At 37.0% G+C, this 26,797-nt stretch overlaps 1 protein-coding gene across 1 annotated transcript in view; it reads left to right on the top strand.

The window, feature by feature from the left end:
* Positions 1 to 664: 664 nt before the first annotated feature.
* Positions 665 to 26,797, top strand: part of SCN9A (sodium voltage-gated channel alpha subunit 9) — a 166,788-nt gene continuing 140,655 nt past the window's right edge. Inside the window, exon 1 of the mRNA XM_046658915.1 lies at positions 665 to 708. The gene's annotated coding sequence lies outside the window, so the exon portion shown is untranslated. The remainder of the gene's footprint in view (positions 709 to 26,797) is intronic.

Below are 26,797 nucleotides of genomic sequence, written 5' to 3'. Positions count from 1 at the left end.
CCGTCTGCTCCCCACCAAGCCATACTAAGTGGCTTCTCGGAAACGTTAGCAGATTCTGCTGAGCAGGAAGGGAGGAAGGGGTGATGGGGGCGGGGGTGAGGTAAGGGAAGGGCTCTTCTGGCTGCAGGACACACACACACACACACACACACACACACACACACGCCCCACCCAACGGGGTATCCGCGCATGGGAAGTCGTGCGACCCCCTCCTCTGCCTTCTACTAGCGCACTGGATGCAGCATGCAGCATCTCCACCACCGCGCCCCTAGGCGGGTCCCCGCCCTGCGCCGCCAGCCGAGAGATACGAGAGGGAGGAGGTTGGGGCGAGGGCGGGGAGGGAGGAGTGGAAGGAGCACCTCGGCGCTGCTGCCCGCGGGAGGCGGGGCTGCCGCTGCCCTGGGCGCGCCCCGGAAGGAGGGGCGCTGTCTCCACGCCGGCCCTCGCCAGCGCTCCGGCGGCGGGTGTCTGGTTTCCAGTTGCGCCCGCTGGGCTGGCTGGGGCTGGGCTAGCTTGGGTGCCGGTGGCTGGTAGGAGCAGGCGCCTGCTGAGCAACAGGAGCCCAAAGAAAGAGGGAGAAACAGCAGCAGAGAGAACGCCGGGCGAGAGAGGCCGGGAGCGAGGAAGGGTCCCTGAAGCCCGCGCCCTCTCCTGGGGCCAGGTGCTGCGGGCTCTCTGGGTGGGCATGATCGGCGGGCAAGCTTGCAAGTAAGTGCCTTTTCTCTTGCTCCTCCGGTTGGCGGGCAGGGAAGCCTCCAGTCTCTCGCCAGTGTTCTCTTCAACCGCCACACCCACCTGTGTCCATTTTCACGTCTCTGGGTTTTGGCCACCCGGTGTTACGCCACCTGGAAAGTAGGGGAGAAGCTGGGCGGGGAGGTCCCAGCAATTGGAGCAAGAGGAGCTGGAAAGGCAACTATTCCTATTGTAAGGCCGGTCTTTTGCTGGTTTTGACCCTGTGGATTTGCTGGCGGGTTCTGAAAATGTGGAAAGGCAAGGCACCTATACCTGATGGTTTCCAGTCTGTTGTTTCTTTCTGTCTACGCTAGCAGAGTTGTTGGGTGGGTTTAGGTTCCAGGGGCAGGTCGTATTCTTTACGAGCAGAAAGCATGTGTTATATTTCCCATCTGCAAAGGTGAGTGTGCAGAATCAGCAGAGCTGATACTACCTGTGGGGCCCGCGGAGCAGTGCCGCACCCCACCGGAGCACACAAACACACATGATTGACAAGCCGGCTTAGCCCCATTTCGCGACACAGTTTATTTTTTTCAAACGAATGAACGTTTTCTAAGGAAATTCAGGTAAGATTCAGAATCATTTTAACTTTTTATCGACTTCAACTGAAACTGTCATTTACTTTTAGAAAGAAATAGGTATTTTCATTACTTGTATTAAATAATTAAAAGATCAAAGCAAGATTACCAAACTAGAAACTTATAATGCCAACTTTTGTGATTAGAGGGAACATTTTACTCATTATTTTAGTATTTTTTTATTACAGTTGCAGCCTTCGTAGTCTTTTATATCTCCTCTGAAGCTAAGAGCAATTTTTAAATGAGAGAAGGTGAGGGGAGTTTTTAAAAAGCTCACTTCAATAAAATAAAATCAACATAAGCTTTTAAAAGAATGGTGGATTTTCAGTTTCTGTGTGTCAGTGTTGGGAGCTTCAGTTCTTTTCAGAAACACAATTAATGTTCTTCTCTATTTCTCCTGCGTCCCAGTGGGCAGGAGAAAGACATTGTTGTTTTTCTTTCTTTCTTTCTTTTGGTAATTTAAAGTATATTTTCATGATTTTTGCTTTAACATCAATAAAACCTCTCTCTATAGAATCTGCAAACCAAATACAATTATTAAATAGTTTATTTTATTGGAAAGTCTTCTAATTCTTTTTCCATTGTTTTTAAAAATTTAAATAAGCATTCGCTTTCTTAGAAACCGTGGTAGGTAGGATTTTTGAAACTTTTTGTTGATTATTTGAAATCTGATCTGATCCCTATGTATGGAATTATCATGACTGTTAGAATAACTTATTCACAACAAAAGGGAGACAAAATATGAATTTGATGTAATGGAGAGTGTCCCCTCTGTTTAGACAACTGATAATAGTCTTGCCTAAGATAAGTTTTTGTATTGTGTAGATGTTTAAAATACCTGTCTATTGGAAATTCCCCTTTAAAAGGGAACCACTGTGCAGTCCTGGGACACAGTGGCATATTTTTAGAGAGGCCGGGTATACAGTATGCCATGATTCCTATGGCTTACACGGTACCTGATGCTTCTACAGAAGAAAGATGAGTCAGGTCTGGCTCTCTGCCAAGAGCATCCTTGTGTCTCCTAGGACCCAGAGGTAATCATGGGAGTCCTCCTGTGGTAGTGCTTCTGTGTTTGCTACCTGTTGCTGAGGTGAGTTTTGGCAGCAAAGAAAAAGTAAGAAATTCAGAAGTGGAATCAGCGAGGTCCTATTCACCTTCTTCAATAAGACCAACCCACTTTCTCTTTGGCAAGGAAAGAAAATAGAAGCTTGCATTTTGCATGAATAAAAGAATTAATATTTATCTAATTTCTGTTCCCGTTAGATATATGAAAGAGTGGGAAGTGCTGGAAGGATTTGTGTGGTATTTTTCTAATACGAGGCATGACTTTGTAAAGGAGCTTAAAGTTTATTAATGTAAATGGATCATTCTCAATGTCATAATGGTAATAACTTATGATTTTCCCTAAAACTGTCTCAGATCCTTTCCCCCAATCTTCATCATCTGAATAGATGTCTTCACCATCCGTCAAGTGTTGATTGCTCTCTTTCTTCCTCATGAGAGCATTTCAACCATATCCAGTCCATATTTAGATCTATCAGTCTTATCTCCCAATATCTTATCTCTGTGCAATTACAGTTCTCAGATATATCTCTCCCACCTTGTTTTCTTTATCCACACTGCCACCAGATTAGTTCAGACCATGATCGTCATTTACCTGGATTCCTGCTCCGGGCTTCACTTTAGTTTCTCTGCTTCCATAGTTTGCTCCCTTGCAATTCACTCTCCACACAAGGCAATACCATCATACCTCTCCTTAAAAGCATTCATTGGCTCATGACTGCATAGAAAAAAGGAATAAATGCAGAAACACAGAAACTGATCAACAACAAATTCCTTCTGTCAGCATGCAGCTCCCTCTCTGATCTGGCCCTTTTCTACAACCGCGCCGAACCTGTCTCCCCCTCATTTATATGCTCCAGCCACACTGGTCTTTTAGTACCTGGGACACCTGGAGTAATTTCACTTCCTAAGGCCTTTTGAAATGCTATTCCCAGTGCCTGGACTGTTCCTTCTACTCTTTGAATGGCTAACTCCTTCTCCAACTTCAAATCTCAGCTCAAAGTTCTCTTCCTCAGAGAGACCATTCTTGATCACCTTCTTAAAGCTGGCTGTCATCTGTTAGTCTCTGTCTTGGTGTCTTGTTTCCTTCCTTCATAGTGCGTATTAGAGCATGCAGATATTTTGTGGATTTGTCTATCAAATGTTCCAAAGGAACAGAGACCAAGCCCTTGTCATTGACCAAGCTTCCAGAACAGTGCCTGGCATGAAGTACTGGGGGCTTCCTACGTATTTATGTAAATAATAAAGTACAAAGATATGACTCATTTCACCATGGAGCACATCAACCCAGTAAACTTTATGATTAAATTTCTTTTTTATTTGTTGAGTATCTGGTACATGTACAATCCTATACTATGATTTTGAGGAGGTAAAATTAAAATATCCTGAGATGTATTCCCATCTCTCAGCAGTGTAGGCAATAACGTGTTCAAAGGTAAGTAGATTATATCATGCGTTCTTAGGAAGGCAGTGACCACAATTGGATTAAAATATATTTTAAAGAAAAATTGGAGTATTTCTGCCAAGAAATTGACCTAAGCCAATATAACTTTAGTATGAATGACTCCTAAAATACAATGATGACTGTATTAGGTTTAAATCTGTATCCTTTACCAAGAATGTGAAGTCCCTCAATAATCGCTAAATTTAAAATATTGGTTTGTAATAAATATCGATACTTGAGTGAGCTCACTTGGTGGAAATATGAGGTGAAGCCATAGATCCAGTGCCTGCAGGTTTCAAGATGGTGTTTACTCCAGGCTCAAGGGGCAAATTATCTCGCAAATCCAAAGTGTTCACTAAGGAAGGCTCAGACAGACATTGTGGGCTAATCCATGAAGATCCATCAGTATTATTGTGGGCAGAGAGGGCTTCAAAATTCATACTGGTTAATGATAGTATCATATTTATATTGGAATTTCTGCACGCGTGCGCACATGCACACACACACACACTCTTTGTGTGGCAATAAATCCCTCCATTATGTTTTTTGAGGCTGTACTTAAAGATGTTAAACAAACAAGTAGTTTTGCTATTAACATTTGGTTGAAAATTTAGCTTTCTGTTAGGTGACCAGTTTTGATTAGTGATATTTTTTGTGTAGCAAGTGACCCGCCACACTGTTGGGTGTTTTGGTAAAGAATTGGGCACTCATGTTTCTTCTTTAAGGACTAAACCATTTCGTGAATTGTCACCAGGGATTTCATTAGATTTTCTATTAGGGTGACAAGTTGTGGTTATTGTAATGTGTTAGAGTGCATCTGGGTACTGATTGAAGATGGCCCTCCATTTTAGGTCACAAACTAGCTAATTTATTCTTACACAGAGGTTTTAGAGCTTTCTTCTTCAGAACTATGTAGAGTTAGATTACCACTTAAGATAGCAAGGTCATAATAAAATGGATATTATACAATTGTATAAAAATAATTTTCATGTGAGGATTTATGGGAGAGAGTTCACAGAATGTGGATAGACTACTTTTGTGGAATACGAGAGGAGAGTTTTGGTGTCTTGCCATCCTGCACAATGAAATTTCTTCACTGAAGCTTTAACTTACTCTTCCCTCTCGGCAGAGCTGGAAGGAAATGGCTTCAGGCAACAGGGAAAGCCATCAGCTTTTGGCTGCTAAAGGAGGAATGAAATTTGGAGGAATCAAACCCTTCTGGGTGATAAGGGAAAATGCCAGACCATGATAAAGAACGGAAGCAGGAGGGAATGCCTTGAACAGTGCCCATAAACATAATCTGCCACAGAAAAATTTGAGTTGACATTATATATAGAATCAAATTATTTGATATCTTTTTAGCCCCACTGAGAAGAGTTCTTTCTTCTTTTCTCTTTAGAATAATAACTGTATTTTCTGTGAAAACATGCTGTTATTCTTTTAGATGTAGGAAATGGAATGCCCTTGGATTTTTAAAGTGATATAACAGGGAGCCAAAAATGCCATATATTTTTATTAAAATAGACCATTACTTTAATTGTAATTTCATTGCTATTCATTTTATCATTTCCTTTTGTTGTGTCAAGTGTTTGAGAGACTGCTGTTATTGATCATAAATTTCTTTAAAATGTCTCCTTGGATTTTTTACAAAGCTTTCGGAATCATTTATCAAAATAAGATAAAACTCTAATTGCACCTGTGATTGTTCACGTGGAAGTTTAGAGGGAGTCAGTACGTCCACAATGTCATTAACCTTCCATCTCTGCCCTACAGTGAATGCCCTTTTCCTTTCTTTTTTTCTATCTTCTTCTCTTCTACATCTCGTCTTCCAAACATTTGAAGTATAGGCTAGTAATACAAATTTTGCTGCACTATTAGGTCAAACTATTAATACAAATAACTGGAAAATTAGGCCTCTAAAGAGGAATTAATAAGATTAGATACATGCATTAAAATGTAAGTACAAAGACATTTCTATAGAGATTTTTAGTGAGATTTTCTATGTGTTCTATGCCAAACTGGACTTCCTGTGTCATCTGATTGAGTTTAGAAAGTAGGGATGATTTCATTGGATGTAGTGTCTGTCAACTGTACTAGTTGCTTATAAGCTATGTATCTTAGAATCTAATGTAATTATCTAAAAGTATGTCATCAGGGGCTGGTCTGATGGTGTAGTGGTTAAGTTTGGGTGCTCCAGTTTGGCAGCCCTGGGTTTGCCGGTTTGGATCCTTGGTCTGGACCTACACACCACCCATCAAGCTGTGCTGTGGTGGCATCCCACATAGAAAGACTAGAAGGACACACAACTAGGATATATAACCATGTACTGGGACTTTGGGGAGAAAAAAAAGAGGAAGATTGGCAACAGATGTTCGCTCAGGGCCAATCTTCCTCACCAAAAACAAATAAATTAATAAATAAAAATATGTCATTTTCTTGAGGACCTATAATTTAGAAATGCAAAAAATAAGTAAATTTAAATATTCAGATCCATAAAGAGAAGTAAAATGAGACAATGATAGAAATGCTATATGATAATAAAATATCTGTTTATGTTTTGGTTTAAACTCCACTAAATGATTATTCTTTCAAGTCCAATAGACAGTACATCCTTTAGGGCTTAGGGTAAGGATAATTTATTAACTGTATGCACATTTTGATTAGGATAAGTAGAATTTTATTGGTAAATTGTGCCTTCACTTTCTCTGTGTGATGATTTAAAGTTAACATTCCATCTAGGTAGACATGGGAGCAATCTTTATAGATGATCCTTTCATGGAATAAAATATTACAAAGTTTAAGTGATGATTTTTCCCCCTTTAACATAATACATATTCTTGTTACCCTGGACAAACTTGTCTCCTGGTAATTCAGGTAGGAAGAAGGAAAATGGCATCCCCAGGGACCAACTGGGAACAAGGTTCTCACAGCCGTAGGAGATCACCCAACAGACTTTCAGGAATGAATATTTGTGGAATGGTCGTGCAGAGAGGCTCTCTGAAAATTCCTATCACATTCCTACTATATTTCAGAATCTATGTAAAATATTTTTATAAAGTACTAAAATCACAGAGGAATAAATTTATATTCATATTAGTGTAGTGAAAAAGTGTTTTTCTACATATTTCTTTTGCTGAACCTGTGGTCTTACTCAAATACTTTAACTTCTCAAATGTAACTTCATTGTCTATAAAATTGTCAGCATCTATTACTAAGGGTTGCTGTACGAATTAGGTTTAATATATATATTCAAAAAAGCCATTTTAATGTCTCACACATGATAAGGAGGTGTTCAATAATGGTAGCCAGATATTTGGTAACTTAATATTTATATTAATATTTATATAATAAATATATTAATATTTATAACCAAAATGTATTCTGATTATATTTTGAATACAAATGGTACAGCATCTAAAGTTCATCATTGTTACTTTTACTTTTAATTCTATTTCAATGAATACTAATAATGCAGTTTCCTCTGACTGTTTTTAAACACAGTTATACTTACACATCTCTAATAGAGGACCATTCCATTCTGAATTCTTTATAAGACTCTGTTGGTAAAGTTGTCAGTTATAGGCTATTACAAATAGTTTATACAAAGTGTCTAAAAACTTACCAGTAGGAAAACATGGGACAGACGTTCAAAAATCAAGAATTTGTTAACTATCGAGTTATATTTTCTTTATGTTTTTGAACCTGCTGTATCAGAATTCTGCATTGATGGAGAGCATTTCAGTGGAGGAGTTGACCTGCAAGATGTCCTATTAGTGCATCTTAAACAACTTGTATCTACTTTGATAGGAAATTTTTAAAAAGGCATATCATGAAATTTTTTCCTTATGTGTGAAACCAAACTTACTCCAGTAATTCAATCAGGAATTTCACTTTGAATTTTTAAATCAGCAAATAAGATGTCTGAGCCTGAGGGAAGCATTTGCCAATATGTCCATTCACTTTATTTCATTAGTGAGACATCAACAAAAATCAGAATCTGGTAAAGCAGATCATCACATTAAGGGTAATAACCGAATCATTTTTATTTATTATTTTCCTTAGCAATCCACAATTCTTCCTCACTTACAAAAAATAGTAGACTATGTGTTGTAAGAGGTGGGCCATGGAAGCATCATGAAGACAGAAAATGCATGTATAACTGGTACACTGCCATAAGGGAAAATATGGACAGCACAATTTACATCTTGTTAATATTACTGATAATAACTAATTGAACAGCCTCATTTATGGAAGTCTCATTTTTGCCCAGCAGACAGTAAGGGATTTGCAAATGCTCCTTTTAAATCCCCACGACCACCCTTTAAGGTGAGAAGACTGAGGCTCAGAAGTGACATAACCTTCCCAAAGACTCAAGTGGCGACTAAACCTGAGTGACATACACATGCTTTTTAAAGGAAAGAAAACCTTGTTTATCCCAAGAATATGGTTGCACATCTGCCGCACAGGTAGACCTGGTGGTTATATTACCACAAAAGCCTTTGATATGCGTAATGGAGCTGAAATAACCAATTAACTGTAGCAAGCTATGTAATTACAATACTAGAGAACAAGAAAAAGAAAAATTGAAGATTGTTACATGTAGATCTTGAATGCCGGTTCTTGGGAAGTACCTTTGTGTTAAACTGAAATTAAGATTTAGGAGGAAGTTTGAAAACATTATGACATTAAGAAATGTATCTATACATTTAAAGTGTTTTTGAGGTTGTTTTAGAAGTTAAGTGACTTTTCTTTCCTGGTCTAAGGTTGTCATTGTACTATTCTGACTTGACTTGGCCACAATTAGAATATTTTGTTTGTTTCGTTATGAGGGAATCCAAATAGGAAAAAGGACTTTCCCAAGGTAAACAAGAGTTGAAAGAAAACGAGTAGTCACGGAAAGAGATATGTGCCTGAGATGTCGAGGGTGAAGTTTGTTCAGCTATAAGTGGTGAACTGGAGAAAAAACAGGGAATGAAGTTGCACATATGAGATCTTGGGTGTTGGGGATGGAGAAGTAGAGAAAGCAAAGTGACCTTGTACAGGGTAAGGAAATAGGTCGACAGTGTTCATCTAAAGTGTTCTTATGTCCTAGAAGTTAAGAATACAGACATTCTTAATTAGAGGAGTACAAATTTTTTTCGTACCACAAATTGATACGCTCAAATGTAACCTAAATCGTGGAACTTACAGTTGCAAAAAGCTAATGAATTATGTCAGTTAAGGTATTTCTTTAACATTAATGATTCAAGGTTTTAATGTTACTCTTAAGAATTTTAAGACATTTTTGGAAAATTAATTTATTTTACATTACCCTTATAATGATTTTCTAATGCAAAAGATTTTCTTTTAATATCTCTTATCTACTTAGACACTCTACTTTGAGTGGGATATAAAAACCATTGGAAATTGGACCCCTGAGTTCTATGATATGTCTCAGTCTGTTCTAGTGATTGTAGACTGGCAGGTTGTCCACTAGACTGTTAAGGTTTTAAGGGAGAACCATAGCTTGTTCATATTGGCATCCCTGCATGGTGCCTAACATACAGTCATTCTTAATACATATTTGCTGAAAAAATGAATCATTTATTGTACAACTATGTACTCAGCTTTTTTTTTCCCCCGGGGAAGATTAACCCTGAGCTAACATCTGCCAATCCTCCTCTTTTTTTCTGAGGAATACTGGCCCTGAGCTAACATCCGTGCCCATCTTCCTCTACTTTATATGTGGGACGCCTACCACAGCATGGCTTGCCAAGTGGGGCCATGTCCACACCCGGGATCCGAACTGGCAAACCATGGGCCGCCGAGAAGCAGAATGTGCAAACTTAACCGCTGCACCACCGGGCTGGCCCCATGTGCTCAGCTTTTACTAAAAATATCTCTTTTTCACTGAAACTTACTTTCTAAGAATGTAGGAGGACGAAGTTAACAAGGATTTTGTAATTTATGCTTCTCAAACCTAGCTTTTTACCATTATTGGTCTTGATGAAAGACAGTCATATTTCTTATTTCTCACTCAAGAAAGGCACAGCACTCCTGCTTATTTTCTGGAACCCACAATTTGGGTTCACCAATTATTGATGACAATTGCATAAATGAGACAAAATATTTTAACGTGTACTCAAGCTGATGCATTACAAAGCTGAAGCTCAAATCCTTTCCTAAAAGTGAGAGTCATCTGTTGGAGCATTTGCTTGCGAGGTGGACTGGCAGTCAGATGGTAAAAAAAAAAGTTAGAACTAAAATTTCCAACTGATTTGTCTTGCTCTGGTGATCCATCATTAAGCCCTGTCTGGTTGGCCTCCAAAAAGTATAGATCAGGAGTTGGCATCCAAGTTGGTCTCAATGCTATTGAGGTTTGTGGGGAGGGACAAGCTGGCAGAGATCCCAAGGGCGGTGGTAATGGGATGCTGAGTTGTTCCAGGTCAGTTCCTAGAACGCTCAGTGTCACTATTCTCAGCATTTATATTTTCTGAAATTTAACAGTAATTTCTTCTTTCCTTCCCTCTTCCTTTATTCACTTCCTGCCTTCAGCAAGTATTTATTGAGTAGCTACTATTGTAGACACTGTAGATACAGCAGTGAACAAAACATTGAGGTTTCATGCTAGTTTTGAGACAGAAAATGAGTCAATAAACAAATATTCACCACTATCTGTCCTTTTATTATAATATTTGCTGTGAAGAAAGATACAGCAGGATAGAAAGAATTAAGGGAAGGAGGCATTATTTAATAATGGTGGTTAGAAAAGGCTTTTAGAGGCGATATTTGAGCAGGGACCTGGAGGAGGTGAGGAAATGAGGCAGCTAGCTCAGCAACAGGAAAATCTTTCCAGTCACAGGAAGCAGCTATTGCAACAGCCTTAAGGCATAGTTCATGTGTTTGTGGAACAGCAAGGAAGTCAGGGTGGCTGGAGTTCAGAGAACAAGGTAGAAAGTAGTTGAAGATAAGGAACTTTTCTCAATTTGGAAAGATTACTAAGTCTGCCTGGAGGTCTGTATGATGAGCCAATGCTGCAATGACTGGCTTGGGACAAACTTTGGAAGGGGATGAAGTTTCCTTTTTTTTATTTACTGGATGTTACTCTGGACGTGGGTACCACACAATCCAAATAAATGATTGGGAAACTCCTAATTTCCAGACAAAATTAATCTTTGCATCTTTTTTTATGATTTTTATGTAAATGTTTCATATTCTCTTTCCATCTGTAATAGATTAGATTCTTAGAAGCCCTTATTACCATTTGAAGAAAAAAGGGCTAATATGACAGAGGTTACAATTGAGAGTATCTTTAAATGTTTAAATTCTGGAAACTAAAACATGGTGAGAGTACAGTAATATTTTGATTAATTTTTATATCTATTGTATAATTATTTCCCATGAAATAGTGGTGGTGTATAGATATGAGGGAGAACTGCCTGACAAAATAGATAACAGGGACACACACATGTATCCTGTCAAAGTTGACCCACTCTTAACTGCTATGACTTTGGTGTCCTATGGACCATCTCTTCCTTACAGTTTCCAGGAAATTTTTGTGAATTTAAAAAAAAAGAATTATTGTGGTAAAATATACGTAACATAAAATTCACCCTTTTAACCATGGTTAAGTGTACAATTCAGGGGCATTAAGTACATTCACATTGTTGTGCAACCTTCACCACCTTCCATCTCCAGAACTTTCTCATCATACCACATTGAAACTCTATACTCATTAAACAATAAATTCTCATTCCCTCCTCTACCCCCAGTCCTTGGTAACCACCATTCTTTATTTCTCTATGAAGATGACTATTTTAGGAACCTCACATAAGTGGAATCATACAATATTTGTCCTTTTGTGACTGGCTTATTTCACCTCACATAATATTTTTAAGGTTTATCAATGTCATACCATGTATCAGAATTTCCTTCCTTTTTAAGGCTGTATAATATTCCATTGTGTGTATACACCACATTCCCTGTTTTTTCTCCATTTCATCACTTATAGCTGAATGAACTTCACTCTAAACGTTTCATGCATCTATGGATGTTGGGTTGTTTCTACCTTTTGGCCATTCTGAATAATGCAGCTGTGACTATTGGTGTACAAATCTGATTGAGTCCATGCTTTTCATTCTTCTGCATATATACCCACAAGTGGAATTGCAAGGTCATGTGACAATTCTGTGTTTAATTTTTTGAAGGACTGCCATACGATTTTCCACAGCAGCTGTGTTATTTCACATTCCCACGAGTAATGTTTAAGGGTCCTAATGTCTTCACACTCTCACTGACCTTTATTTTCTCTCTCTTTTTTTTCTTATAATAGCCACCCTACTGTGTGTGAAGTGGCATCTCGTGGTTTTGAGTTGCATTTCCCTAATGATTAGTGAAGCTGAATATCTTTTCGTGTACTTACTGACCACTTGTATTTCTTCTTTGAAGAAATGTCTATCCAAGTCCTTTGGCCATTTTTGAATGGGGTTGTTTGTTTTCGTTGTTGAGTTGTAGGAGTCCTTTATGTATTGTGGGTATTAATTCTTTATCACTTAAATGATTTGCAAATATTTTGTCTGTTCTCTGGGTTGCCTTTTCACTTTGTGATAGTATCCTTTGATACACAATGTTTTAATTTGGAATGAAATCTAATTTATCCATTTTTTTCTTTTGCTGCCTATGTTTTTTGTGCCGTATCCAAAAAATCATTGCCAAATCCAATGTCCTGAAGGTTTTCTTCTATATTTTCTTATTATAGTTTTATAGTTTTAGCTCTTATGTTTATGTCTGTGATCCATTGGTGATTATTTTTTCCAATTCCTATAGACATTATAGAGTCTAAGAGTCTCCAACTTTTCTTCATCTTTCACTCCCAGGGGTCTGCTTTGTAATTCAAATACTCCTTACTCTGAACATTCACCTTTCCTTTCAATAACTTCTATCTAAGTTTTTCTTTTTTTTCTTGTATGGTAAGAGTCAAATTCTTGAATTGTTGGAAGAGTGTACTAGCAACGCAGTGGGATTCCTAATATCATATGTTCATATTCTCCTGCTGTCTGATTGTATTCACTCATCCTTTTGACCAATCCTATTATTGAAAAATGTTGGAGTTTGGTCCCTTCTTTTGTAGTCTAGGAATTCTGATTCCTTGCTAAATAGTTAATTGATTCAGGAACTCTTTATATTATGATCCTAGGTATTAGATAATATAATTACATAAAGCAAGAATTCTCTCTTGCTACAGTTACATCCCCTCCAACTCTAGGACAATGTTTCACACAGAGTGGGTGCTCAATAATACTTGAGTGAGGAAACAACTGAGTAAATTAGTGAAAAAGAAAGACTATTTTGTTTCCTTAAGTGTGTAGTAAATCAGTGACTTCTGCTATTTAGAATCTTAGATTCATTTTAGTAAAATAAGTTCAAAAATCCTCTTTCCTCTTTCTCGTAACTCTTAGTGAAGATACTAATTTTTTAATCAATTCTGTTAGAAGTGTTTTTAGAAGAGTTTGCTACTGAGAACAGAAATTTGAAGATTCGAGTTTGTACCACAGATATTTCTTGTTCCATTAGACAGTCTTGTGGAAGATAAGTCCCATAGGCAGCACCTTTTCCCCTTGGGTAGCTACCAGCAAATGAAAAATGGCGCCTATTTATGAAAACTCAAGGTCAGTGAGTACAGTTTATATTGTCATGAAAATAGGACATTGTGAACATCTTTTTGTTTTTAAGCAGTTCAATGCATTAATTAGAACAATAGCCAAAATAAGTAAAGCCTATAACTCAAAGCTAAGTATCTTTGTCTTTGAATTATTATACGCTCTTCTGCCTAAATATTCACCTTTTCTCAGAATCCAAGTCTTCTGATCAGATATCTCCTAGAATATAAATTTGAGAAAGGATAGGAATTATTTTCTTCTCATTTCCTTTTACTCTGTGGCCACTATCTAATCTGGAATTTTTTCCACTATTCTAAGCCTGTTTACATCTATTATGAGGTTCTGAAAATGTTGTCTCAAAATGGTAGAAAGTAAGAAATACTATCATACATTTAATTCACCTCTTTTTAAAAATAACCATACCCTTCATCTTCTGAATATCTTTTAAACGGGAATAACCTCAAAAGAGAATACATTTTAAACGATATTGTATGGGTTTCATCACATTCCCAGATTAAGGCCAGGGCTACTACATGCCGTGTCATAGTGACAGCCTCTAGTTCTAGGAGGGAGTAGAGAATTATGAAACACAAGAAGTTCCTCTGTTGATGAACATTTTAGTTTGCAAAAGGCTTGTTTGTAATATTGAACCCTTCTTGGCCTGCCAGGAATGTTTCATGAACAGCTGTCACTACGTTTGGATTATACCTTCTTGAATGAATATCAGACCCACTCTTGCTTTAGCATTAAGTTCTGGAGCAGTCACTACTAATGAAGAAAAATCATCTGACCCATGCTAGAACATTTTCCCTTTAAATAAAAAAAAGTCTCTTTGTGTCTTTCTGGCCATTGCCCAGGCTCAGCACTTTCAACCTATTGCATGACCCTGCTCAGTCCTAGAGAATCTTTTCTACTGTCAGATGATTAATTTTTTATGCAATTGCCACATTCCTTATTTTCTTACACTTTCAATTATTTTGTTGTTTCTACTTTGATTTCCATCATATTATAATTCTTTTGTTATTAAAAATTTCAGTATTCTCAATATGTTTGCATTTAACAAGGCTGATGGATTTAAAAATTTTTGTCACCACTTAAAAACAATGCACACATGTATCGAGCCTTGTGTTGGCAAGCACTGAATGACTATGTGATGTATTTCGCCATCTGTTGGTAGAAAGCAGTGTAGTCTTGGTTTTGCAATTATCATAGATTTATTTTAATCTTTAAAATACCTAAATTAAAATCTCCTTAAGAAGAAAAGGTTCTGGGGCCAGCCCCAGTGGCCTAGTGGTCGAGTTCAGCATGCTCCACTTCAAAGGGCCAGCTTCAGTCCCTGGCATGGACCTACAGTACTTGTCTGTCAGTGGCCACACTGTGGCAGTGACTCACATACAGGAAAAAAAAAGAGGAAGATTGGCAACAGGTGTTAGCTCAGGGCAAATCTTTCTCAGCAAAAATAAAGAAAAAGAAGGTTCTGCATAGGCAGTACGAATATTTATCTATTATGAAGTAACCAAATTTATTCTCCTTCCTTAAGAACATTAGGCATGCAAAATCAATTTTATAAGAAAGTTGATAAAAATCACTAATAATAATGGTTAAATTTTTTTTGCACTTAAAATATATCAGGAAATGTGCTAAGTGAATGGTTAGAATGTATTGTGCGCTTAAAGTGTACCAGGAAATGTGCTTAATGATTAAAATGCAGTGTCTCATTTTTCCCTTAAAATGATCTTATCAGATAATAATTTTCATCCCTGACTTATGATGCAGAAACCAAGCTGTAGAGAGATTAACTTGCCCAAGCACACAAGCTAGTAAGCAGCAGAGATGGGATTTGAACCCAGCTCTCTCTCTGGAGCCACAAAGTTACCAACTATGTTATGCTGTCTTCCTGTTTTACTGTGAACCTGGGTTTTAGATTAAAGCCATAAACAAGTTAGGAAAATGAAATAAAATATAAGTAACAAGTATTCTCCATTTAGAATTTTGATAAGGGGCTGGCCCCGTAGCATAGTGGTTAAGTTCGTCATGTTCTGCTTTGGTGGCCCAGGTTCAAGTCTTCGGATCCTGGGCCCAGACCTATACCACTCCTCAGCCATACTGAGGTGGCGACCTACATATAAAATAGAGGAAGATTGGCACAGATGTTAGCTCAGGGCCAATCTTCCTCACCAAAAAGAAAAGATTTTAATGCGGTTTTACTTTTAATGGCCAGCTCATGGTTTATCATTTAAATTGTAGTATATATAGAGAAAAAAGATAGTATATTGATAATATTTATTTAGCCTAGGTACTGTGGTAGACACTTTACAGAAACTATTTCTATTCTACCTCCTCTACAAGGAATAATCTTGTAAGACAGATACTTTCCTCGTTTTATTTATGAGGAATTTGCATAATGCCACAGAGCTAGTTATGTGTTATAATCAGGGAATTCAAACCTAAGCTTGCCGGCCCCAAAGCTATTATTCCCTTTCTCCTCAACCCTGCTGATGTTTTGGAGGAAGTGGATATGTGCATAATCAAAGAGTGGAAATGCACTCTCTATGTAACACTTTATAAAAGTGTTTTTTTAATAAACCTTTATAAAAAGGTTTAGGACCTCTTCTGCAGTTGTATTTTAGTGACCCTAGAGCTCATCTAAGTCCATGTTGGCTTTCTGCTCTCAGGAAAGGATAATTCTGACTAATAGAGAAGGTTAATGTGAACCAAGAAATGTTTTTCCATTTTCCTTCATACATAATGTATAGATGAGAATATATGAATTTTTCTGTTAAAATTTTAAGATATACCAGCAGTAATTGACAAGAACTTTAATTTCCCCCAAAGTAACATGCTTCTTGGGATTATAAACTTTAATTTTTTAAAAGATTTTATTTTTTCCTTTTTCTCCCCAAAGCCCCCAAGTACATAGTTGTATATTCTTCGTTGTGGGTCCTTCTAGTTGTGGTATGTGGGACGCTGCCTCAGCGTGGTTTGATGAGCAGTGCCATGTCCGTGCCCAGGATTCGAACCAACGAAACACTGGGCCGCCTGCAGCGGAGCGCACAGACTTAACCACTCGGCCACGGGGCCAGCCCTATAAACTTTAATTTTTTGTTAATTTGAGGAATATTATATTTTGTGTGTCCACACACAGACAACTTCTATCTTAAAGTATAATAAAGGTAATCATTACAGAGTGTTATGAAAGACTTAGATCACAATCTATTGATAATTTTTCTCATCAAAGAATCTAGAAGTAAATCCCTAACTATACATCTACCTCCCCAAATATAAAGTTATCACATTATAACAAGGTTTTTTTGCAAATTGTTTGAATACCGTAAAATGCCATAAAAACTCTGCCTGAGAAGCAATTAGGCTAGTGTTGGTCATACCTCAAGTTATGCATCTCTAAGAAATAAAAATCATTTTAAGAATTTATTAATATGATTAACATGGTGCTAAATATGAAGGATGCAATAGTAAGAATCCAACAATCAGGAAAGTGCTTAATTAAAATGACTGATTACTTATTTATTGACTATTATATTTAATTTATAGATGATATACTTAACGTTAGAAGTTCTAAAGTGGTTAGCCAGCTCAGCTCGTTTTTCTTATGTTGGTATAGTTTGTGTTTATGATCTAAAGAGAAGGTATTAAAAAAGGTGGCAGTTATTTTTAAGTCAACTTAAAATTCTGCTGCAATCCTAATGAAATTAAAAAAAAGATTTTCACCCTTTGACATTAGATAACCTGAGTCTGGTTAGCTAGGAGAATATACACAAGACAGAGTGATATCTGATAGGACTAACCCCATTAGATGTTAAATTATTTCATAAAACCAGAGTAATTAAAATGGTGTGGTACTGGTACAAATGCATATCTCAGTGGAAGAAAGTATACTGTTCAGAAATAGACACAATTATATATGAGAATTATAAAGATGACATCTCAGAGAGGTGGGAGGAAATATTAGTTAATAGGTATCATTGGGACAACTGGATAGCCATTTGGATAAAGATAAATTCAGATTGCTGCCTCACAACTTAATCCAAGATACATTTCAGATGAATCAAATATTTAAAATATAAAATATAAACTGCAAGGAAGAAGAAATATTACTAGAAGAAAATAGGTAGAAGTTTTTTCAAAATCTTAAAGTAGAAATTTTTTTAAGGTGTGTAAACACAATAGCCATTAGAGAAAGGCTTGGTGAATTCAGTTTAATAAAAAAGTACAGTCATGTGCTGAACAACTGATGTTTTGATCAATGACAGATGGCATATACAACAGTGATCCTATAGATTAGTACCATATAGCAGCTTAGGTGTGTAGTCGTCTATACCATCTAGAATTGTGGAAGTACACTCTGTGATGTTCGCACAAGGGGAAAATCTCTTAACAATGCATTTCTCAGAATGTATTCCTGTTGTTAAGTGAGACATGACTGTAAATGCTTTGAAGGGCAAAAATCACTATAAACCAAAAGAAATGAGAAACAGCAAACTGATAAAAATATTTGTATTATATACCATAGAAAATGGCTAATTTCATTTTGATGTTGAGTTCCTAAATTAATAAGAACAGACCAATAGCCCATTATAAAAATGAACAAAGGCTGTGTACAGAGAGTTCACAGAAAGGGAAGCACAAATGGTTTCTCAGGATACGAAAATATCTCCAGCCTCACTCATAAGAGAAAACACAAACTGAAAGAGGAAGTTATCATTTCCCACTTCTTAAAATGGCAAAGAAGAAAAATTTTATAAAACTTTGTGTTGAAGAGGTGTGCCAACAATCCTTGACACATTCTTTGTGGGGAGTATGAATTGGTAGAACCTCTATGAAAAGTAATTTGGCAATATTATCTTTTTTCCAGGTTAAAAATGTAGATACAATTATGACCCAGCAATTTCACTCTCAGGCATTTGTCTCATGAATGTAATTCCATGTTGCAAAGCTATGTATGAGAAGATAATCATTGTGGCTGTGGGAAACAACCTAAATAGTTACAAGGGGAAATAGCTAAATAGTTTTGGCACATCCATAAAATAGGTATTTAATAGCTGTTATAAAAAGATGTGGTGGCTCTATACATAGTAAAATGGAAATATTTCCAGGGTATCTTTTCAAGTGACAAACACAAAATATAAAGTAGTGTATATGTAGGGTATTATTTGTATGAAAAGTTAATAGGTGTGTATGTGTTTATAAAACCACATAGATGGATTCATAAGGGATTGGTACCCGTGGTTCCCACCCAGGAATCTGGGCGGCTGGGAAATAAGGGAGAGAGGGAGAGTTACTTTTCATTATACATACTTTTGAGTTTTGTGGCTATATTTATTTTTCAAAAATAAATATATGAATGCTATTTAGGGAAAAAAACGAGAGTTGTAAACTGCAGTTTGGGCCCACCTATTCAATTTAAAAGTGTTCTATTCTTGGAGTTACCAACTGCTCTGAAGCTTAGCCTTGTAATCAAATAATGGGTCCTTAAAAATATGTATGGAATGAATTTGAGTGAATGAGTGATGCATCTAAAAGTGTTTTGCAAACCATAATGTGTATAAAAATATAAAACATTATAATATAACATATATAATATAATATAATACATAATTATAATATATATAACTATTAGCCTGATTTAGAATGGAGTTATCTGAATTAAAGAAATTTTACTGTACAAAATTCCAAATGCAAGAAAGGCTGTACAGAAGATCTGAGGAGGTGCATGACTCAAACACTGAGAAAACAGAAGACACAAAGTTCGAGATGGATAGTTCCATTTGAGGTAACATGAGCAACGGCTCTCAGCCTCAGACAAGCCTCCAAAGGCTGTGTGCATATCTGTTTCCTAGGCCTGTGCTTCCCAGATATATATCTGGAAAATAAAACTCTGCTCTTGCACTAGGAAAAAATATAATTGTGTACAAAAATTGTGAATATTTTAATTATAAAGTAACTTCATAGTTCTTTTAAGTAGTAATTATGCATTTCTGTTTCTTTTCAAAAACCAGATTTGCCAAAGACAAAAATGAAAAGATGAAACTGGCAAAAAATAAATAAATAGAAACTTTTGTGAAAAGAGGTCAATATTCTTAGCATAAAAAGACTCCTTATCAAAGCAGGAAATGATGAATGCCCCAATAGAAAAAGGACAACGTGGATAAACAGATTTATCAAAGAAGAAACAAAATCGTTCCATGGAATGCACATATTAAAAGAAAACATTTTGGGAGGCTGACCGGGTGGTGCAGTGGTTAAGTTTGCTTCGGCAGCCTGGGGTTCACCAGTTTGGATCCTGGGTGCAGACGTATGCACTGCTTGTCACGCCATACTGTGGCAGGCGTCCCACATATAGAGTGGAGGAAGATGGGCAGGGATGTTAGCTCAGGGCCAGTCTTCCTCAGCAAAAAAAGAGGAGGATTGGCAGCAGATGTTAGCTCAGGGCTAATCTTCCTCAAAAAACAAAAAGAAAACTTTTTTTTACTATCAAATTGGGAAGCATTTTAAAAATTATTATACTTAATATTGTTTGGGTATAGAAAAAATATGTGCTTATATATTCCTAGAGGGAACATAAATTTTTACAGGCTTCTTGGAAAGCATTTTGGCTGTGTATATGTAGGTTAAGAGACAAAGTAAATGCCTCAACATATCATCAGTGATTTTTTTCTAAGTTAATTTTATGTTAGTCTTTATGCTGTTCAATATTTTCAAAATTTTCTACAAATGAAAATTAGCTATATTTATGTTCAACTATATTAATAACTCCAAATTAGTTACATGCACAACTCTCTGCAAAGGATTGTATCTTTGCTTACAATAATAAAATGTTTTCCGTATAACTTGACTCTGTTATTTACCTACAGATTTGAAATAAACTGCATTGTTTAATGGCAAAATTTAAGTTAGAATTAATTAACAATCTAGTATCATGTCTGTGCCTAAGTTTCTAAAACAATTAAGTTATCACTTTATTAGAGATCCAGACATTTGGTGATTTATTCTTAGTCAAATGTATGTTTCAAATAAAGTATTTGCAATTTCAGGCTGCTCAAGCACTGGTGAAAATGAAAGAACGCTCCTAATGGATGTTTAACTTCTGCTATGACTAGTGTAATTCAAAATTAGAGAATTTTAAAGCTTAGTTAGGTGTGTCCACCATGTTAGTCTCCCTTCTCATCCATCTGATCAAACATTTAACTTTACTGTTGATAGTTGGAAGGACTGCTTTGATTAAACTCAAGAAGATAGTAGTTTTTACATTGGTGTGTTAAAATGAGAGACTGTAATAGCAGAGGTTTATATTTCTTGCATCCATCAGACTACATATAAGGTAAGGAATTGCTTTGTTTCTGAATGTTTTAATTTTTTAAATGAGGAGAAGAAGAAAAATTGAGAGTGCCATAAGTTCAAAGAAATGTTTCTGGTGTAAAGTCATGATAGTTATTGATTATTGTAGGTGTTTGAAGACACTCTCAAAATATTGCTTCAGCAGCCCGGGGTTTGCTGGTTTGGATCCTGGGTGTGGACGTGGCACCGCTTGGCAAGCCATGCTGTGGTAGGCATCCCATGTATAAAGTAGAGAAAGATGGGCACGGATATTAGCTCATGGCCAGTCTCCCTCAGCAAAAGCAGGAGGATTGGCAGATGTTAGCTCAGGGCTAATCTTCCTTGGAAAAAAAATATATATATATTGAAAAATTCTAATTTTAAGTAATAAAGTTTGCTTACAAATCATTGTGATGTTTATTATCTTAAAGACAAGCTTCTTCAAGTGTTTGTGTTAGAAGTCGTCATTCATCAAGCATTCAACAGCTGAGTTCCTGTCATGTCCGTGTATTATACTATACACTGGTGATAAAAGATGGCTAAGACAAGTTTCCTTTCTAAGGAGCTTAGAGTCTAGTTGAAGAAGACAGGTATGGAGACTGATGAAAGAAATGAGGCATTATGGGAGCTATGATAAAAATCTGCATTGGGGGCAGTTGGGAGCCCAAAGTAGACAGGAGAGATGAGAGAAGAAGCTAATGAAGAGTTCAGTTTATATTTGCGAGAAGGAAGGTAGGAGGTAAGGTCAGATCTCTTCATATAAGAGATGTTGAGCTGAAATTAAAAGGTAAGTAGTCTGGAGGGGTGGGCCTGGTGGCATAGTGGTTAATTTGCACACTTGGCTTCAGTGGCCTGGGGTTTGTGGGTTCGATCTGGGGCATGGACCTACAGACATCTCATCAAGCTGTGCTGTGGTGGTATCCCAAATACAAAATAGAGGAAGATTGGCACAGATGTTAGCTCAGGGACAGTCTTCCTCAAGCAAAAAGGGGAAGATTGGCAACATCTGTTAGCTCAGGGCCAATCCTCCTCACCAAAAAAGAAAAAAAAAGGTAAGTAATCCAGTGATGGGGATAGTTGAAACTCTTTGGATAGAGGAAGCATCTTGAGAAGGCAGGGATCATAAAATAATCCAGCTGCCCATTAGGGAAATGAAATGTAGGGTGATGTAGCCAGAAGGTGGATTGCAAATAGGAGAAGAAAAGAGGCTGTCAGCATCAGGTTAGGAAAAGCTTTCTATGATGGACAAAAGACACGGCAGGTTATTCTGTAGGTGGTGGTCAGCCATAGAGGATTTTTTTTAATGGGAATGATCATCTAAGTTCCCATTATAAAGGCAGGATCTCTTGTGCTTTGAATGACTGTTGTATAATTGATCCAGAATTCCTTGGTATTATCCCACTAAAGGTTTTCAAGCATTTTCTACAGTACAACTCTTTCTTTCAAAAGAAATCTTGTGGTGCTTCAATAAGAAAAACAGATAAAATGGAAAGATGGGGTACTTAAAACTTTGAAATCTTGGTTTAGAGAAGACAGTTCATTGTTCTGAAAACCCCTAAGACTCATAAACTGAAAACCACGAATGTGGCCCGTCTCATTTGCACTGAAATGACACCTAGTTTTCAACTGATGGAGGTAACAGAATGGAGCAGCACATGGAGCCCCCTTAAACATGAAGCCCCCTTAAACATGGAGCCCCCTTTCAGGTGGAATGCTCAGCTTCCTAAAAAAGCTGCTGTTTGGAATTTCTTTCCTTTTTTTAAGTTTGAGTAACCTGAAACTCTCAATATCTCCTTGTAATTGTGGGGGCAAAAGTATCTTGATCAGAAATAGGAGAATATCTTACAATGCTATGGTAACTAAAGAGAAAAATCAACAGATTTGAAACAGACTACTTTGAATGAATTCATTAAAATTCTATTGAAGATGTATTTAAATTAAAGCAACACAGATATTTGAGTTAGTGATTACTATTTTGTGTTTGGAGATTGCTTTCCTAAATACTCCTGGACTTCCGTGTAGGATATAACGTCCTTGCTAACACATTATTTGGTTTCTTAGTTTCAGTCTTAGTGCACTCTGCTCTTCTAGCAGGTTTATTTCTTTAATTTATCACCATCATTAATTTGCCATAGTCTTTCATCTTTTGAACTTTACTTGTTGTTTAGATCATATTTTATATCCTTTATTTCTTGTCTTATGGCAAAGGAAGGCATACGTCAACCATATAAATATTAGTTGAGTAGAGCCATCTTTAAAAATACATCATTAAATCAGCATGGATTTATCTATTTTAAATTTTCCATTAAGCTGGCTAAACTAGGCTGTGTAAAACTAAATACTCCATTCAATTATGATAGGAAAACTTACCAATATTCCAAGTTAGCAGTTTTTTTCCCCATCTTACAGGCACATACAAGATTTATTTTCTGGCCATGTCAAGTATAATTTAAACATTGTACATGTTCCTTAAGAACATGCCAAAGAAGGAGGACAGTAGGAAAGAGCATTTCTGGTATAGTCTCGCCCTCTTTTTTTTTTTCACTGTGTCTTACAACAGTAAAAAACAGTCTATCACAGTACAGTGGAGTAAAGAGAAGACTTTTCAAGTGTCACTGTATTATTTTACATATAAACATATTCGTAAGTCGTCTCAGGTATACTGGTGATGTGCTTCATAGTAATTATTTAAAACTCCAGAATAAGATTTGTTCCCTTTCTAATCAAGGATAAGTCACTATGGTGGAAACAAAGAAAGGTAATTAAAGTTACCTACATGGGCACCTGGCTTAAAAGATTTGGACATCCTAGATCTATGTGGTTTTTCTACCCAACCCCCCAGCCTAACGACTTAGATGATCACGATGTATTCTCTTGTCCATAGCAGACAGATGGATCAGCCAGGGAATTCTCCAGGAGCTCTGCCTCTCTGAAACCACAAAGTCAGGAAATGTAATCAGAGTGCTCAGCTGAACCAGAGCAAGAGCTTTCCTAATGGGTAACTGTGACTTGAGAAATCACATCCATTAGATAAAGTGATTAAATATACATCAGTCCTTCAGCAAGGGAGCCACGGAGATGTTGCACTAGAACATCATCACGTGACCCATCTCTCCTGCTTGAAGAAGAAACATGCTTTTACCTTGACATGTATCATCTCTGTGTTACTCAGCTCAGTCGCAGGAGTACGTACTTTTCATGACAAGATTTAGGCAGTTCATGATTTTCTGTGAACTATAAAGTGTGTGGTTGCTAAAGCATTATAAAGGAAATATTTCTGACTTGCTCATCCCCCCACACTGTTTTTGTTTTATATTATTGTTCCTTATGTTTTAGGCATTTCATATTTTGTTATCTTGTAAAATTCTTCCAATAGAAGCCTTTGTGTCCCCAAATTAGATTTTTTGACTTAGATACACATATCTTAAATATCTAATTAAAAACATATATTTGTGTGTATGTTCATGAAAATTTCTCTTAGCTTTCCAAATAAGCTTTTTAAAAATAATTTTTAAAGAAAATTTAGTCGTGAAGAAATGTCACCATCAAATAGCATTAACGTTGACTGTATTTATAGTTCTAGAAATTCCTGTTTGTCACTCTTAGTCATAACCATCTTTTGATTAATAACATGCTACCCTTCTTATATTAATATACTTACTACTAACCCACTTGAGGTCATGCATGCATTTGGAATGTTCTTTTTAAGCTATGGATAACCTTTCACTTTATCCCTGATGACCATCAGCAGGCGATTGTAAGATGATTGACAGAGAACGTGTTTATATTCATGGAATCACGGATGACTAAGTTGAAAGTGCTCTCAGAAATTATAGTCTACCTCCTTTTACAGACGAGTCCCTGAGAGCCCAGTTCCATGTGTCTAGGATAATAGGAAGCACAGTTAAAGAAATGATCAAAAGTAATTGTCATTTAAAAAATTTCATTAGTGAATTCCTGAGCACACCTCTATACACACTGATTCCTCTTCCCCAGATTGAAATTTCTCCCCATATTCTTAAATCTCTAAACCCTCAAAGTCAGCAGAGATGAAGGGAGGAAGTGCTCATTTTACTGGGTTTTCTGCAGCCGAGGCACATAGAGGGATGCGTAGTTCGTAAGACCAAGTGGTGAGGATGTTGCACACAAAGAGAAGGGTGTCCCAGACTCAGCCCAGACAAGAATGAACACAGGTGCCTGGAGGAGCCTCCTCACTAGCCTGTCCGATAATCTCTGTGGTTATGTAAAATGCCCAAGTTACCTGGAAATTATACATGCAGGAAAAATAGAATCATACAATTTTCATACTGAAAAGAACCTTACAGAACTGGCCTGGTTGAAACTATCCATTTTATAAGTGTTCTTATTGTCCAGAGGTGGATTAGGAATAGCACGGCAAGTCACAGTCAAATCTATGAACGAATAGTAGAAAGCCTTTCGATTGAAAATGTAGCCGCCCAGGTCCGTTCATTTGAAACATTTTTATATACATGGTTTCTCTAGGCTCTACCACTTAGAGTTCTCTAGAACTCTACTACCAATATCTACTTAGAGTGTTTAGTAACATTGTGCCCTAATTTAAATGTAGTGGAGATATTCTAATTTACAGAATTGACAATATTTTAATTTTCTCTGGTCTTTGAGAATGTTTAACAATCCTAAATTGTAAGATGAGGAGAAAGTACTCAGTAGATGAGTAAAACATCCGGTTCAGTGCAGACATTTGAAATCAATCAAATGAATTGTATAGAAATAATAATAAATACAAGAGAGAAGTGGAGACTCATTACATAACTTTGTGATGTTTTCCTTTTTTTTTCACTGGGGGCTTAAGTTTTGAATTTTTTCCTCACCGTTTTTCTTCCCTCCTTTCTGGAGTTAGGAATAGAGGAAAAAATGTATAACTGTTTAATCAATGTTTATTGACTACCTGCTATGTGTCCTATTGGGCTAAATATCAGGAGTAGAAAGATGAATAAGGTGTCAGGTCATGGTGAGAGTTAACTACCGTGAAGATTGAAGGGAAGTGGGGCTGGGTGGAATCACATTCAGACTGGCTTTTGAAGGAGCCGGAGTCCTGGATGGTGAGGGGGGGGTGAACTGCAGGGAATGAGGCTGGGACCACTTTGGAAAGGCTCCTGTAGGTTAATCTCATAAGCCCTGGGGGAGCCATAATGATTTGTAAATAGAGAAGTGATGTGATCTGTTTTATTTACCACTCTGACAGTAATATGTAGCTTATGGATAAGAAGAAAAAAGACCGGAAACCTTGAGACTGGAAAATAGTTGTTTTTCATATATTTACAGTAGAAAGCCTTTCCATTCCTAATTTGTAGGAAGCAATCTATATGATAATCAATAAACAATTGCACTTGTGCAAAGGTGGTATAATAGCTAATTTTCATTGGCTTATGAGTTGATTGCTGCCTGGCATCCTCTCTGAGAGTCACAGGTTGTCAGCTGGGAAGTGGACAGTATTTTTCCCACGTGTTCTCCCTGAATGTGCACGTGATTCTAGTACCCACCATCTGACTATAGGAAAGAGGCTTAGTCCTTCGGGTACATGCTCATGAAAAGTTGCCAGTCCCTTATGGAGGTCCTGGGTTTATCTGAAATGCAAATGCAGCTGGGCACCATGTATTTTGTCTGGTAACCATATCCTATGTTTTTCTTAAATGTCCATCCTTTTCTGTCTCATGGCCCCATCATAAAAGTGCTAGATCAGAATGTGCTAGACCCCTAAATTCTGAGACATAAATTTCAAGTGCATGTGAAGGATGGGGTTGGGGAGGATAGTCTACCAGTCAATTCCAGGTACTTCAGACACTGATTCCTGGATTTATTTTGAGTATTGTCGTTTATTGATTACTTCACATAAAGCTTTAATGTGTTTATTACTCAGAAAGAATGATGAAATAGTACTAACAGTGCTGCAGGTGTGTTTTGAGCATTAATTAGTTAATTATGAAACACTTAGTTGAGAGGCATTCTAAATAGCACAGAACTCA

This window comes from Equus quagga, chromosome 4, assembly GCF_021613505.1.
Source record: "Equus quagga isolate Etosha38 chromosome 4, UCLA_HA_Equagga_1.0, whole genome shotgun sequence".
Taxonomy (NCBI): Eukaryota; Metazoa; Chordata; class Mammalia; order Perissodactyla; family Equidae; genus Equus; species Equus quagga.
This window is presented reverse-complemented; position numbering and strand designations above follow the sequence as displayed.